This window comes from Cnephaeus nilssonii (assembly GCF_951640355.1).
Source record: "Cnephaeus nilssonii genome assembly, chromosome: 10".
Lineage (NCBI taxonomy): Eukaryota > Metazoa > Chordata > Mammalia > Chiroptera > Vespertilionidae > Cnephaeus > Cnephaeus nilssonii.
The window spans coordinates 4,888,607-4,906,336 of record NC_137081.1 but is presented as its reverse complement, the minus strand read 5'-3'; positions in this window follow the sequence as shown (position 1 = coordinate 4,906,336).

Here is a 17,730-nt window from a genome sequence, read left to right as displayed (position 1 = left end):
AAAAGTTATCTCATTATTACTTTAAAAAGGACTTAAGGACCTGCGTGGTTTTTGAGCCCTTCCTGGCCCCGCTTCTTTTTACGGGCTGTGTCTCCTTGGTGATCTATGAGACCTGCAGCCTTTGCCATATCACAATATTTTAAAGCAGCTCACCCTGCTCTCCCAGCAATTCTGCCAAGGTCGATCATTCTTGCTCACAGCAGTTGCCTCTCAATAAGTACGTTGGAGATTTATGGCATTTGCCTGCACTGGTCACCTCAGAAGTTTCTAATCTTTCCTTTAGCACTTTCGCGGTTTTCTGTGTAACTTCGAGAGCTTTCACACAACATTTCAGGTTCATGGTCCCGAAAGGGAATGTGTGGCTCACGCCGAGGAGGGGATTTGTGTCTTCTTTACAATGAGAATATTCACGGGGGCGAGGACGGCCTGAACACAAGGGGCAGAGCAGCATCCGCACGGAGTGGCCGTGGCGGAGCTCTAGTGGCTCCGGCATGAGAGCCGGGGAGGGAGTGGCTAGCAGCCCCTGCAAAGAGAAAGGTGAGCAGAGAAAGTTGTATTGAAAGAAGTAATGGCATCCATCTAAGAGATACACACAGGCCCAGCTGGTGTGGCGCAGTGGTTGAGCATTGACCTCTGAACCAGAAGGTCACAGTTCAATACCCGGTCAGGGTACATGCCGAGGTTGTGGGCTCGATCTCCAGTGTGGGGTGTGCAGGAGGCAGCCGGTCAATGATTCTCTCTCATCATTGATCTCTCTCTCTCTCTCTCTCTCTCCTCCCATTTCTCTCTGAAATCAATTAAAATACATATAGATATAGATATAGATATAGATATAGATATAGATATAGATATAGATATAGATATAGATAGGTATAGGTATAGGTATAGGTATAGGTATAGGTATAGGTATAGGTATAGGTATAGGTATAGGTATAGGTATAGACATAGACATAGACATAGACATAGACATAGACATAGACATAGGTATAGATAGATATATGACACACAAAAACCAAATGACCAAATACCTCCTAGGGACAAAAAAAAAAAAAAAAAAGTGGAGTAGATATATTGACATCAACATAATGCCCCCACAGGGGTTTCCGACCAGGACTCTGCATTGGTACGTAAAGCTGAAAGCCAGCAAGCTCAGCTTCCCAGGCCAGAAAGCAGGAGAAGGGTGGGGTTAGATTCGGTGCCACATACAGAAGACCTGCTGAAGTCCACCCGTTTGTCCCCTCAGCTCTTCACTCTCGTCCTTCGTGCAGGTAGAAGCTAGGGTCTCCATCGCAGGATAATTCAGGCAGCTGCTAGTGGATGTATCATCACAGGTGCTATCCGTTCCCACTGCTCTTCTTCAGATAGGATGGTGAGAACTGGAAGAAAGAAAATCATGGCATAAAATATGTAGCTGCTATCGTCCCGGGCTAGCTGGTCATGAAGTATACGTCAGTAAAAATAGACTCCTACAGCTGTCGCAAAGATAATAGACGCTACTCATTCCATAGCGCCCTTACTCTTCCCCTATCACAGGTAAACTGGGTTTTTGACCTGATAAAATAACTCCAAGTATTACTCCTATAGAAATTGATAATGCCGACCATGTTTTCAGTAGAAACAGCAGTTTTCCACTGACCAGATTAGGAAAGAGAGTTCAATGAAAAATCACAGTGAACTCGTTCTGATTTGCAAATAGTATTTTGATCCCCAGTGAGGTATCAAAAACACAGTTTCCCTAGTTATCACCATCAGTTCCATGTTGACTTGCTAGTTCATCTAAATGTGGAATGTCAAAGCATTAGGGGTATCTTTCAGTTTCCAACATATTGGAATCATTTTTAGATTCCCTCTAGGATATTCCCTATTGTTCCTTAGGGAACAATAAACTGTAGTACAAGTTCAAGGTAATGGCAACAGGGACAAGCATTCTTCAAATAGATTAAGTATAATGAGAGAAGCCATTCCGATCTTTAACTGTTGGTTTGGGGATCCCTATTTCTGGCTGTGGGGATACTGGATCATATATGGGTTGCTGATTTCAGACAAATGCTTCACTGTAAAGGCTGAGATCCCCATGCCAGAGACTCATAGAGGCCGCCGGTAACCGGAACTGAGCATTTTGAGGTTGATTCCATTGTTTTTCCAAGCCCAGTGCTTCTGATGGATGGAACATATGAGGAGAACAGTAGGCTCCAAACAGGAAGTATAGGCACACTTCCTTTGCCCTCACTCCCCTGGCAGACAGTGTTATGTGACATACCATGGTGAGGAAGACACTCATCTATACATCTGAGTCACAGTACTGTCAGATGTGCTACATGCAAAGAAGGCAATCTATACCCAAAATGTAAGTCTGCCCCTGCGAAGTCTAATGTAATCAATCCGCCACGTGATACCAGTTTGTTTCCTATCAGGGATGGTGCCACGGTGAGGGTTTGTTTGATATCTCTTGCATTCATTCAGAAATCAGGAAACCTAGGATTGACTACATCAGTCTCTTGCCCATCTGCCAGACAGTCTTCCTATTTCATTCCATTTCCGAATCGATGGCTCTTTAATCTGCCTACAGTCTTGAGCAGGGGTCCTCAAACTTTTTAAACAGGGGGCCAGTTCACTGTCCCTCAGACCGTTGGAGGGCCGGACTATAGTTTAAAAAATACTATGAACAAATTCCTATGCACACTGCACATATCTTATTTTGAAGTAAAAAAAAACAAAATGGCAAAATCACCCGCATGTGGCCTGCGGGCCGTAGTTTGAGGACGCCTCGTCTTGAGCATCTTAAAAACACTCTTGTCTAATTCCTCTATTTTACCTTCCATGTTTTATCAGTGACCAGGTTTTAAATATTTTCTTCAAAACGTCCCACAAATCTGTGCCTTCTTTATTCTCTATATCGCTGCCCTTCCCAGAGACTTTCCTGGGAAAAGTCTTTGAACCATAACATCCATCCTGATTTCAGTCCCTTTCCTCTCCACGCTGCCCTCTAACACATTTCTAAAACAAAATACAAATATAGCTCTTATTTTCTATTCAATTAATTAATCTTCCGTAGAGGTCACTAAAGACCCACTAAAATCTCTCCTCCCCTATCTTTCCTTCTCTTCTTGTCATCTATTTGCCCCCACCCCATAGTTTTTATGGCTTAGCCACAATGCACTACAGTATTTAGTGTTTCATAATATGAGGACAATATCGTTTTTATCATTACATTCTGTGCATTATGATTTTTATTATACTTCAGAACAGATGCAGTCAGGTGTATATGAATGTAATTTGAGGGTCAAGTAAAAAAATAGATTCAGAAACCACCCATCAAACTAAAGAACCCAAGAGCATTCCATGGCCTTTTTCAATTTGACCAAAAAAAAAAAAAAAAGAATGTTATATAAGTCAGTATGTAATACTAATAGATTATATGTCATTTTCCTACCTGAATATTTTCTCTCATTTAGTCAATTACTATTTCTTCCTCAAATATTTGAATATCTATATCCTCACAGATGAAAAAAAATTATAAGCAGGGGTATTAACTTTCACATAAAATGTATGGACTTTTATTTGTTTTTTGTTGTTTTTTTTTAACAAATCCTTTAATGCAACAACAGTTTTTACAGTGTCTGCACCAGGTACAAATTGGTCTCTGGGAAAGCACATAACAAGGCCAATTAACAAGGTAGATGTGCCACTATTCATTCCCACACCCGCACACACAACATGACATTTAGTATCTAGTCACCTTGTGTAAAAGGCCGTGTTTTGTCTCGTCTCGCTTTGCTTTCCATTGATTGGATGGGTATGGAGGCAGAACTTCTTTGTCACTTCGCTGGAGACTGTCTGGATAGCGACGGACTGGATCATAAATCAATTCTACTAGGAGCGCCGCTCACAACCCGAGTCAATATCACGGCATAAAGCACCTGTAACAGGAATCAAAATGGAATAAACCTCAGCACTTGCTTCATCAGAAACCTCAAAGTTTTTTAAATGTGCACAATAATGCGATAAGGCTTTGTGTTATTTTTTATTCTATATTTAATAGGGTATGTATATGTTAAACATATTCCATAGAAGTGGAAACACTGAATAAAATCATTGATTGTTGTCCTAAAAGTTTAGGTACAATATAAAATCTATAAGCATGGCTCAACAAAAATTCTACTAAGTCAAATCTGAATTATTTAGGACTCCATGCTCCACAAACAGGTCTTACTGATTTTTTAATTTTATAGACTACTCTGGATTCCATTAAATATATATTGAAGCAATTTATATTAAGCAATTGCATATTAAGTTGGTTCAACTACTAAATGGAACCCAGAATAGTTTACAGAGCTATATATAATATAATAAATGTTATATTATGTTATATATATCTATACTAATAAAAGAGAAACATGCAAATTGACCATACCTCCGCTACGCCCACAGCCATGCCCACCAGCCAATCAGGAGCGAGTATGCAAATTAACCCAACCAAGATGGCGGCAGCCACTGAGCTGGAGAAAGCAGGAGGCTTGGGTTGCCCCTGGCGATGGAGGAAGCCAAGCTTCCCGCCCGCCCTGGCTTGCCCAGGCCTCTGCTCAAGGCTGCAAAGTTTCAATTATAGAAGATAAATAAATCCCAGATACCTGCTTCCAGCCGACCCTGGCCTCCGCTCAAAGAGGCACAGAAAAAATAAAAAAATAAAAAAAGAAGGAGCTGGGAGCTTGGGTCGCCGGGGGGTGATCAGGCCAGAATGGGATGGCAGTTGTGGGTGATCAGACTGGTGGGGGGATGGGGCCATTGGGGGTAAGCAGACCAGCAGGGGGGCCAGTTGGGGGTGAGCAGGCCATCAGTGGGGGTCAGTTAGAGGTGATCAGGACAGTGGGGGGGGCAGTTTGGAGTGAGCAGGCCAGCAGGGGGGCAGTTGGGGATGATCAGGCTGGCGGGGGTGGCAGTTGGGGGCGAGCAGGCTGGCAGGCAGAGTGGTTAGGGGCAATCAGAGAGGCAGGTGAGTGGCTGCAGCCAGCAGTCCTGGATTGTGAGAGGGATGTCCGACTGCAGGTTTAGGCTCCATCCCTGTAAACCGGCAGTAGGACATCCTTCGAGGGGTCTCAGATTGGACAGGGTGCAGGCCAGGCTGAGGAACACCCCGCCCCCCCCCGTGCACAAATTTCATGCACCAGGCCACTAGTATCCTATCTAATAATAGAGTAACATGTAAATTACCATCACTCCGCTACGCCCACGATTGGGCGGCGGGAGGCTGGGGGGTGGGACTCGGGTGGCCTATCCGGCCATTGAGAGGCACGGATCCGCTGCCACTGAGGGTGGCTACCCTGCTGTTGAGAGGCGCAGGGGGCGGGACTCCCACCCCCTGTGCCTCTCAACGGCCAGATCCGGGGCCGCTGAGGGGTCCTGCCGCGGACACCCAGCTGCGCCTCTCAATGGCAGGGTAGCCAGGTGTCCGCAGCAGCCCCCCTCAGCGGCTGTTGAGAGGCGCAGGGGGTGAGAGTCCTGCCCCCTGCACCTCTCAACAGCAGGATAGCCCCCCTCAGCAGCCGCGGACCATCAAAAGCGTGGGAGCTGGGTGCCTGTCTGCTGTGGCACCAGGCACCCAGCTCCACCGCGAAAAGCGAAAGCGTGTAGGGGACCCTACACGTGCATGATTCAATCATGCACTGGGCCTCTAATATATATATATATATATATATATATATATATATATACACACACACACACACACACACACACATATATATATATATATAAAACTTTTTCCACAGATCATTTATTTTATTGGTATTCCTAAATTATTTTATTTTTCTACAAAATCTAAAATTTAACAAACTGCCATTCTACTTAGTTGTAATTATTTACATTTTTAAATGTCATGCAAATATGGCAAAGGGAAACATTGGCCATGCAAGAAAAATAAAATTGAAATAACCTAGTGCTGCATTTTTGACATGAAAAGAAGTTTCCATTTGTAAAGCTTTATTACTGTTATTTGTTCAGTGATTACAGTATTTTCGCCATACTGAAGAGCAGTAAAGAAAGGTCACAATCGTAAAGAGACATTTTTGGTCATTACAATTGCTATAATGATGAAGAGATATTTTTGAGTGCAGTACAATACATTCAAAGATTTAAGTAACAATAGAGTTTATAGGTTATTAGAGACACTAAAAAGGCTTTTCTGCCCATTGTGTTTTGCATATGCTTTTCTTAGAAAATAATTTGCTTATTCTTTGGCTGCTTGTCGTTCAGTAGATGTTCAGCAACTCGTTTTAGTGCTCAGTAATTCCTAGTGCTCTGCAGGACTTGTTTACAAATGTTTAAGAGAATTCCGGCTGCAATGGAATGGCTGATTGCCAAGGGCTTGCAATGACTAGTGGTGGCATTGTTTAAATGCAGAAGGATTTTTATATTCCCAGTGCTATTCCTGGGTCTCCTGTCCTGCTCATTCTACTTCAAATACTACTGTTGGCACTTATGACTGTCATTATTGTTGTTATTGTTTTTGTCTTCATTATAAACAAGTACCCTATATGTTTATTGGACACAAGGTTAAATTTAAAACTCAGTGTGGAACTAAGAATATATAAAAGTACTAGAGGCCCAGGGCACGGGTTTGTGCACCAGTAGGGTCCCTCGGCCTGGCCTGTGCCCTCTAGCAATCTGGGACCCCTCGGAGGATATCAGAGAGCCAGTTTTGGCCCGATCCCCGCAGGCCAGGCTGAGGGACCCCACCGGGGCATGAATCCATGCACTGGGCCTCTAGTATGCATATAAGATCTTTGGTTAATTTCTTTCTGCACCCCCAACCCTTCCCTCTGAAATTCATCAGTCTGTTCCATGTTTCCATGCCTGTGGTTTTCGCTCCTGTATTGAGCATCTTCCCCCTGGTTGTCAGTGCGTGTCATAGCTACCGGCCGGTCAGCTGGTCGGCCCGTCACTTAGGCTTTTATAAATATAGACAATTTCAGAATAAAGTAAAATAACACAATAGCATAAAACTCATAATACCCTGCAGATGCCACATCCTTATGCCCATTGCCCTTTAAAAACTGCTAATATGGCCCTAACCGGTTTGGCTCAGTGGATAGAGCGTCGGCCTGTGGACTGAAGGGTCCCAGGTTCGATTCCAGTCAAGGACATGTACCTTGGTTGCGGGCACATCCCCAGTAGGGAGTGTGCAGGAGGCAGCTGATCGATTTTTCTCTCTCATCGATGTTTCTAACTCTCTATCCCTCTCCCCTCCTCTCTGTAAAAAATCAATAAAACATATTAAAACAAATAAATAAAAACTGCTAATATGAAAGTAAATTGGTATATTTATTACTAGTCTTGAGCTCATTTTGGCGATATATTTCACATGTGTGTATCAAAATAAAAACACATAGTACACTTTAGCCAACAATCCTACCTCTAATACGTATGCTTAAGTAAATAAATTAATATACAAATAGAGTAAATGTATAAATTGCTCATTACAGCTTTCCTTACATTTGTATCAAGGTGGTATAGTTGCCTATGTTCAAGAAGAAACTGCTTAATACAGTATAGTACAGTCATCGATAGAATATGATGTTAAAAATATGTAGACATATTTGTTATCATGTAAGTATATCTAGAATATATAAAAATCAGTTTACAAAGAATGGTAATTCCATCAGCACACATTTACAGAGTAAAAATATATCTGTAAACAGTATACATTGCATACAGCTGTAATTAAGAAGTTAGTGAGAATGAAGGTCCTAAAATAAGTTATATCAAATCTATTAATTACTAAGGAGAATTACAGAAAGCAAACTTGTCTGAGGGATTATGGAAGCCGTGGATAATTGAAATCAAGATCCAATGCACAGAATCCAGTGGAACTGGGTCAGTAAAGGTTGTCATGGTGTGAAAACATTTCAAGCACACGCACAACATGCTTAAATGCTGGTCACTGAGAGCGGCTTATCCGGATCCTTGTCCAGTTTGGAGAAGCTAGAAAAGAACCCATTGGCAGGCCAGCCATGTTAGGCAATGTAAAGGATTTTAGGTTTGATCAACGTAAAAGGTCAAACAATGTAAAGATTTTAATCTGGAGAGAGCCATAATCCTTTATTTTCCTATTTTAAAAAAGATAGCTTGGCTCTGGTCGGCGTGCTCATTGGTCAGAGTGAGTCCCATTCCAGGTCAAGGGCAGGTAGCTGGGTTGAAGGTTCATTCCCTGGCCTGGCTGGGGCGTGTGAGGGAGGCAACCCATGGATGTGTCTCTCTCACATTGATGTCTCTCTCTCTCTATCTATCTCTCTCTCCCCATCCCTTCCTCCCTTCCACTGTCCCTGGAAAAAAAAAAATCCTCAAGTGAAGATTAACAAAAAATAAAAACAAAATAAAATATCTTGGGTGGCAGAGAGATGGATTAGAGTGGGACAAGAGTAGGTATTGGGGGCAGGTTTTGAGGGTAAGCAGTAAAGGTTGGAGATTAAAGTGGGTTACCTGAATAAAAGGGCAGCAACAATGAACAACGATCAAGATATTTAGTAGAGCCCTAGCTGGTTTGGCTCAGTGAATAGGGTGTTGGCCTGCAGACTGAAGGGTCCCAGGTTCAATTCTGGTCAAGGGCACATGCCCAGGTTGCAAGCTCGATCCCCAGTTGGGGGTGTGCAGGAGGCAGCTGATCAATGATTCTCTTTCATCATTGATGTTTCTATCTCTCTCTCCCTCTTCTTTCCTCTCTGAAATCAATTTTTTAAAAATTTTGTAAAGAAAAAAGATAAGATATTAGTAGATTCGTGGATAAGATATATAGTAATTAAATTTGGGAAGTGAGGGAGTGAGAAAATTAAAAAGAAAATCCACAGTAGTAAAACTAAGCAGCATATCTAAATATGTGTACTACATGAATAGATTGCCCCTGAATAAATAAATATATATATGTGTGTGTGTGTGTGTGTGTGTGTGTGTGTGTGTGTGTGTGTGTATAGAACAGTCACTGGTAGGTAAGATGACAAATGACTTTGGTTTTCCTCTTTATACTTTTACTTATGTGATATTTTTCAAATAACACTTTTCTGATCATAATAATCAATATTGTTAAAGCAAGCAACCGGAGCTGCAACATAGCTCATACCTTAATTTCTTGATTGCTGAGTTCTGGCTACAGTGCATATATTTGAGACTCCCCCTTTAGCTCTAACTAGACTCCTCATTTCTCTCCTGTGGCTTAGAGTTGAGAATGGGTTAGAGAAGGACCAGAATGTACATACTGAAGAGAAAAGAATGCATTCTTATCTTGGAATTCCTAAATCTTACATTTATGAGAATATGAACCTAATTTGTTTTGTTTAGTATTTTTATCTTCAATATTTTTAGTATTTTTATCTTTAGTGTTTTTATCATATTGCTTTGCAACAGGCAATATGTTTTAGAATAAGACTGACTAAAGTATTACTTTTTTTGTAATCAATTCTACCCTTTTAAGACTTTCTCATATTTTGCCTTTATTCTGCTAGCCTTAAACAGGCATAACAACTTTGTATCATTTCCTGGGAGTGTTTTCATGAATGCCTTACATGGACTCTTTCAATAATTCTTCCCATGATTCCTGAGAGCATAGGTCTCCAAGCCAACCTTGGAGTTCTCCTTCTTGCTAACTTGATTCATAATTTCCCATCAGTGCACTTCACACCTGGGTCATGCTCCACTTACTTCTCAAATGACAAATTGCCTGCTAGAAGCAGCTGCCTGAGATTGACAAAAAGAACCTTTCAAACCATGAAACTATATTTAGTTCAAAGACTAAGATAAGATTATGTAGCTCAAAAATAAGATATTTTAAAATTCTGGAATTTTTTAAATCTATATATGGAAACACTATAAATATTATGTTGAAGTTAGCTATTTCCAAAATTAGTAAATTGCAAGAATATTAAATAGAGTTTAAAAAATGAGAATTTGCATATTTTAACACTAATTCTAAAATAGTTGCTGTTAATTTCTGTGATTAGAGGCAGCCTTCAATCCCTCTAATGAAACATATATATAGTAAAACATATACAGTATATATATACATATATATACATTGTACATATGTATATTATTGTCCTAACAATGGCAAAGAATTAAGACCAAAATCTTAGAGATATGTAAGAAATAGAACCAAATATAAGATAGTTTTATATAATATGGATCAGGTTGACTTGTGGGTCATACAGATTTGAACTTGCTGGAGATGTCTCAGGTTGCTACAATTCCCTTACCAGGCCTACTTCATCGTTGATTACAATAGTTTTATTTTGGTAGGCTCAGAAATATCAGTGACATTAACATAATGATAATAAACTCTTAGGCAATTTGAAGCTCATTGTACTGTGCTATATATTAATTAAAACCGTATTTAATATCATTTAAACATTTGATGAATCTATTGCTTAAGTCATTTAGGATATTTTTTATTAAGTATACTTTCTATTTTAGAAAGAATTCAGATAAGAAATACATTTTTGTATAATTAAAAATAAACATCCCTGCATTTTCAGCAATGATTAAATTGTGCCATCATAATTAAATTCTTATTTACTGTAGTCAATTAACTTAATGACTAAAAAGAGTTAATAAAAGCAAACATATTTCTCCTAATCTAATCTGTTTTCCTTACTATCTGCAAAATAAAATGCATATCATGCTTATGTTATAAAATTAAAATATTAATTTCAAAATTTTTAAATGTCTGTAAATTTACCATAAGATGAACAATACAATAAGACTGACTAAACTATTACTTTTTTTGGTAAAAACAATTACTTGACCACAACATTTTAGAGTAAAATCATATTTTAGTAAAGTTTAAAATAAATAGAATCTGTTTTCACAAATTTATTTTTCAGATCAAGGTAATATTTAAAATTTTTAATGTTTAAACTACATTTATAAAAAGGTACTTTAGTTAAGATCCCCTCCTTCAAAATTGTGTGACAATAACCCCTTCATAATTGTGTGATAGGCATTTAATTTAGAAATTTTTATAAAATGAACGTTTTCTTAAAATTCCATATGAGCCCAGCTGGTGTGGCTCAGCGGTTGAGTGTCGACCTATGAGCCAGGAGGTCACGGTTCAATTCCCGGTCAGGACACATGCCCAGGTTGCTAGCTTGATCCCCAGTGTAGGATGTGCAGGAGGCAGCTAGTCAATGATTCTCTCTCATCATTGATGTTTCTATCTCTCCTTCTCCTTTCCTCTCTGAAATCAATACAAATATACATTTTTTTCATTCAAACGAATTCCATATGAAATAATTCCAACAGCATCTTAAAATGACTTGTCTTAAAATACCAACGTTCAGCCCCTTTTACGTTGATTCCATCACAGAGCTAAGCTGCCTCCCCCCGTACAAGGAAAAATGGTGGGGATTGGAAGAGTCTGAAACCCAGCAATTTTCTAGTTTTGACTCCCAATGTCAAGGCAGCCTCCCTGCGCTCCGTCTGATAACACGCCAGCCACTGCTTCACTTATTTTTATTCTGAGTCCCTAGCTATTCAAACGCACTGCATCCACATGCTGTCATCTCCTCTAGTTCTTCCTAGCTGAAAGATATTTTAAAAATTTGAATAAGATAATACACTTCAGAACATCACACGCACATATAACAACTAAAGGAATAAAGCAACAACCAGCGTGCCAACAAAGTGAATTCAGGAGAAATAAGCCGGGAGAAAATTTTAGATGCCATTATCTTTCTTATCTGGACTCTGGGGGAAAAAAATCCGATGCTAGGAATCACAGCTTTATTAACAGTTTAATTACTTAAGCAATTAATTATGTCACCTCTGCACATCATACCAAGCTTCAGGGAATGCTGTTCTTCGTTCTTGATCACAGAGTAAGAGTAGTGGCGTCATCTGGAGATAGATATCTTAAGGCCGTTTTTGTTGATTCTCCTGGAAGACTGGCCTACTCCTTCTGGCGTGCGTTTCAGCATTCCACCATTGTCCTAGAGTTGTCTGGTGTTCATTTGTCACCCTGACAGAAACCAGTTTAACATTTAAATCCGCATCCCTCCTGAATCCCGTAAAAGAGTTTGTGGGCCAGCGCCGGGGCGATGACTGATGATGCGGCCCGTCAGCTGCCAGAAGATCCGGCAAAATTGCTCAACAAGTTTCTTAACCAGATAAGCAATAAGGCAGATCACAGCGAAACAAATGACTTATCATAAGCTGGCTTCCACGGCATTCTTCATATTTGTCCCCTAAAGACATTTTCACAAATAAAGCATTTCCAAAGTAGGCAGCAGTCCCACAAATGTATTTTATTTAATATCCTCTCTGCTCATTCCGTTTACATCTATAAAGAAACAGCACACAATGGAAACATATGGTAAAATTCCTAAAAAAACAAAAAAAAAGTTTTAATTTAATGAAGCTATTTTTCTATCTCCAAGATAGCTAGAATTTGATTTTCTACGCGCTCTCCTATGAGTTTATTCATCATAACGACCCAGTCATTTTTGTTTACAAATTTCCAACATCAAGACTCTTGCCCTTTAAAGTGTTCTTTTCAAATCGTGTCTCTCCACATCTAAGCCATGGAGGGTTATTGTGGCATATTCTCATTTAACACGAGCCATAGTAAACATGTGTTATTCTAAAAGATTTCTTTTTCTAGCTGCGTATTTAAAGCCTTCTAGAAAAGTCTCAGGGCGTACATGCTTCCAAATCTCAACTCCAATTGGTGGGAGAGAGGGGTTTCCCACCACCCGCAGCAGTGATTGGGACTCCAGCTGGGTATCCTACACCTCAATTCTGACACTCTCCACCCGTAAAGAGCATCTGATGAAACAATGAAAGGTTCAGTCCTATGTGACGGCTGCCCCACACGCCTCACACACCAGCCAGTCACGGAGCCGGCTGGGCCTGTGCTTCTGACCACACGCGACAGATCGGAGGTTCCCCGAGCTCTCCCTGGGGCTTCAGAGGGAGGTTGCAAGTCCAGTGTGTTGCCTGGACTTTTGATTGTCTGTAAATCAGAGTTCCAAGACCCCATCTGAGGGTGCCATTACTTTGCTGTGAACCAGGAGGTCACAGGTTCGATTCCTGGTCAGGGCACATGCCCAGGGTGCGGGCTTAATCCCCAGTGTGGGGCGTGCAGGAGGCAGCTGATCAGTGATTCTCTCTCATCAAATTCAATAAAAACATATTTTAAAATTTTTTCTTGAAAGTAATATCGAACCCATGCAATGTTATGAAGTACGAGGCGATAGTATTGGTGATAATTATATTAAAACTAGAAGCCCAATGCATGAAATTCATGCAAGGGGCTCCACCCTCACAGCCCCAGCTTTGTCTGGAAGGACATCTGGAAGGTCGTCCAGCTGTCTGGTCTAATTAGCATATTATGCTTTTATTATTATAGATTAACATCTAATAAGTAAAAGTCAAGCTATGAATAGATGCCAAATGTTATTGAGAAAGGGTTTCAATCATGTTTCCTCAATCTCAATAAGCCTAGTTCTCCTGTGAATATTAATACTTTATGTTTAATATTGAGAAAGTATGGTAGGCTGAATAATGGCCTTCCCATGCCCCAATTCCCATAAATTGTGAATGTCACCTTACATGGCAAAAAGGGCTTCCAGTGTGGTTAAATTAAGGGGCTTGAAATGAGGGGGTGATCCTCAATTATGCAGCCATTCTGATGAAATCCTAGGGATCCTTATAAGAAGGAAGCAATTGATCAGAGAGACAGGCGTGGATGTGAAAACAGAGCCGGGGAGCCTTGAAGATGTCAGCGCTGGCTTTGAGGGCAGAGGACGGGGAGGCCACAGAGTGGACGCAGTGCAGCTCCAGCAGCGGGGAAGGACAGGGGAAGGAGGCTCGCCTGGAGCCGGCGCCAGGCAGAGCTTTGCCCTGAGCCCAGGGCCGCTGCTTTAGGACGGCGGAGCCCCAGCCCCAGTGTGAGCAAACGCACTGTGCTGTTTAAGCCGGCGCGTTTGTGATGATTTCTTAACAACAGCAATAGGACACAGATACCTTTTACACTCCTTTTTAATGCATACGCTGAAACGCTTAAGTAGCTATGTGTATTTTATTGCTGTGTTTGATTTTGAATTCCTGTGGAACTCAATTTTAACTTGTAATATTGATTTCTCTATGCAGTTTTATCTAATACACTTGGCATTGAAGCATGTTTCAAGGTGGGCATCTTCAAAACGGAAGTTATTGTACCTAGGGAGTCCCCCCCGTGTATTTATCTTCACACTGACTCCTGACTTCCTCAAGGGGAGAGCATTCTGCAAGGATGTCAGATACAGGTCAATAATATCTGCCCAACTGCAGAGATGATCAGCAAAGAACATCTATAAACTCGCACGCGCTTGGGCAAGAGAAACTGCATTCTGGATCCCGCATTTCCGCAGGAAATGTCCTTGAGAGTCAGGGCCAGGCAGGGAGGCTGCTCCTGCCACAGGATTGTCCGCAGGAGCCTTGACACGGGGCACATGTTTCCACGCAGGAGAGGCGACATGCAGGGCCTGGGCTTGGGCCACTCGCAGAGATAACACATCGATAAAAGAATACAATCTAATACTCAGATGGTAAGATCTTTAAAGAAAGAAATATGTTACTTAAATTATTGAAGACAGCAGTGAACTGTGTCATGTAGCCAGAGGATAATGAAATAGTAAATAAGGCACCTTGAAATATTGCCTTAAGTATTGGGAATTTACCTTTCTCTTAATTATTGTCAGGTTATTTTTTCTTTCCCATGGAAATAAAAATGTAATAGCAGAAGTCAAACTCCTCTTGTGCAGACTCACTCTTTTTTTATTTTTTTTAAGATATTTTTATTGATTTAAGAGGGTAAGGGAGAGGGAAAGAGAGATAGAAACATCCTGCACGCCCCACACTGGAGATCGAGCCTGCAACCCCAGGCATGTAGGTATGTGCCCTGACCAGAATCCAACTGTGACCTCCTTGTTCATAGGTCAACGCTTAACCACTGAGCCAAGCTGGCCAGGCCAGACTCACTCTTTTGGAAAACAGGAATTCAAATGAAAAAAGGTAAAGGTGACTAAGGGACAAATGGGTAGTTGCAAAATAGTCCTGGGGAAGTAAAGCATCGGAAATGTAGTCAATGATAACGCGATAACATGTATGGTGCCAGTTGGGATACTGGAAACACAGAGGGGACACTATGTCAAGTGTAAGGTAGTCTAACCTACTAAGGTGCACACCTGGAATCAATGCAAAACAAAATTGAAATGGAAAAAAAAAAAGAGTATCATGAAGTAGTCATAGAAATTTAATGTCCTAGCATACTGGGAAAAGTATTCAAAATTATTCTTAAAGACTATTCAATCCATAACACTTCTTTTTGGCCTTTACTTCGATATTTTCTCCAAAGTCATGTTTTAATTAAATATTCAACCGCCTGGCAAATACAGAGTGAAAACCATCTGTTACATGTGTCTCTCAGATGAAGAAAAAGTCCCAGTAATCCCCGCGAGCCCTTTGCCAAGGAGAAGGAGCCGGCCTTCACTTTGCACTCTTGTGTTTCACTCTAGGGCATTTATTGATTCAACAAACACTAATTACCATGTGTAAGGCACTAATAGATGCTTAGAAGGAAAATAAACATAAGAGGAGGTGGAACAAATGGTGAAATGGGCAGATAAATTAGGGTATACTTTAAGGCACAGAGATGACTAGCTATTTAAAGAAGTGCACGAAGCCGTAGCCAGTTTGGCTGAGTGCATACAGTGTCGGCTGGGAGACTGAAGGGGGCCGGGTTCAATTCCGGTCAAAGGTACATGACCAGGTTGCAGGCTCCATCCCCAGTAGAGGGCCTGTAGGAGGCAGCAGATCAATGATTCTCTCCTGTCATTGATGTTTCTCTCTCTCTCTCTCCTCTCTGAAATAAATTAAAAAAATATTTAAAAAATAAAGAAATGCAAGATCCAGCAGTTCAGGCAACTGTGTCATAATTCACTGCCTGGGGGAGGCCTATGGCAGGTGCACTGCTCAGCTCTCAGCTCTCCCTCCTTTGACTTTAAGGTGTGAGAGTGCAGGTACCTGCTCCACATTCAGGGTCTGGGACGCATTTCCAGCAAAGCCACGCTCTTCTCAGGCAAGTTATGGAATTGAATGAAGGAAGAAGTGATAACAAAGTCTAGAACTATTTCAACTGCTTCTTATGACGTTCTCGCAATCTACATTCTTGAATAGTATTGCAAAAACAAACAAACAGAAAACTCTATTAGAGGGATACTTTATTTCTGAACCACTTTAACCAAAGCAACATAACAGTGCCCAGTTGTTGGTGTCACTGGTTAGAATTTTTCTCAGTTCCTATTAAAGCATCCCATTTACGTACAAAGGGCATTGCATTCAAGTACACCGTTGGCCGATGAACTTACAAGCATTCTGCAGTTGGCTTTAGAAGGACATGAAGTTAATGGACTATAAAGTTTGGCTTTGGAGAACTTTAATTTTATAAATACAGCAATAAAGGTCATGTTATCATTTTTTCTACAACCACCTTTTAGTCATGACTGGATGGCTAACTTAAAGGTTATCTGTAGGTATAGTATTTACATATTGAAGGAGAGTTCCCTACTATAAAAAAGTAATTATGTTATTATTAAAATATGCATTATTAAGAACAATGATGATTGATAGGAATCACTTCTATGGGCCACCTCCCTCATTTGAACTTCACATTTTTATCATCTCATCTAATTCTTAGAACATTCCTGAAGAATACAGCAGTATACACATCTTACATGCAGAGAGGAATCACCACTTGTTTTAATAGTTCAGGTAAATCCAATAACCTCTTACATGGCAAAATCAGGATTCAAATCCAGAAATCAAAACACGATGGCTTTTTCCTTTATTATAATACACTGAATCTTGACACATTTACTCGAAAGCAATATGTAGAGAGAAAGTTTTACACATGATAACTCGGTTTTATTCAAGCCTTACGCTTAGATTTCTGTGACAAGATTGCTTTCTGCCCAACAATAAACTAGGTTTCATGATTAAATAATCTCCATGTTTTCGTGGATGAGTCAGCCCCACAGGTTTGTTTGGCATTCCTTTCTCCCTTGGCCACATTCCTCCCCACTGCGACTCACCGCTTACCACCTATTCAGCCACCTTAGCGAGACACCTGTGAGTGCTTTCATCACCCAGGAATAAAACTCTCACGGTTAGCACCCATTCTCCAGACCGGAAAGGCATCCCTCCACTTGAGGCCAAGGACAGAACAAAGCAAAAAAAAAAAAAAAGAACAGCACAAAAAAAAAAAGAACTTGTCGCACACCTTGTGCTAAACTGATCACATGCTCTGTGCCTGAGTGTGCGTGGTCTGCATTTGGCACGGCTTGTTCCCCTCCTCCCCAAACATGTCATGCTTCCCCCCAGAGGTGGAAAGCCATGGTTCCAGAGCACAGCCACTTCCTGTACATGTTGGAAATATAGACAAGAGGGAAAGGGCTCACAAAGCCAACGCTTGCTGCAGTTCCGAGAACCAAATTGGAAACGTATTAAGCAAATAGAGGCAATATATTTTATTTATTTTCCATATTAATAGGTTATTATCTCAGGGACTGACTTTGCAAAGAGAATATGTATCTTTTATGTTTAATTTTGGATATTAATGTAGTCACATTCCCAGTAGATAATTGGGGCATATCACATCTAGAAACATATGAGTTTTGTTTTCCCAAGCCTTTGTGTGATATATTTTCT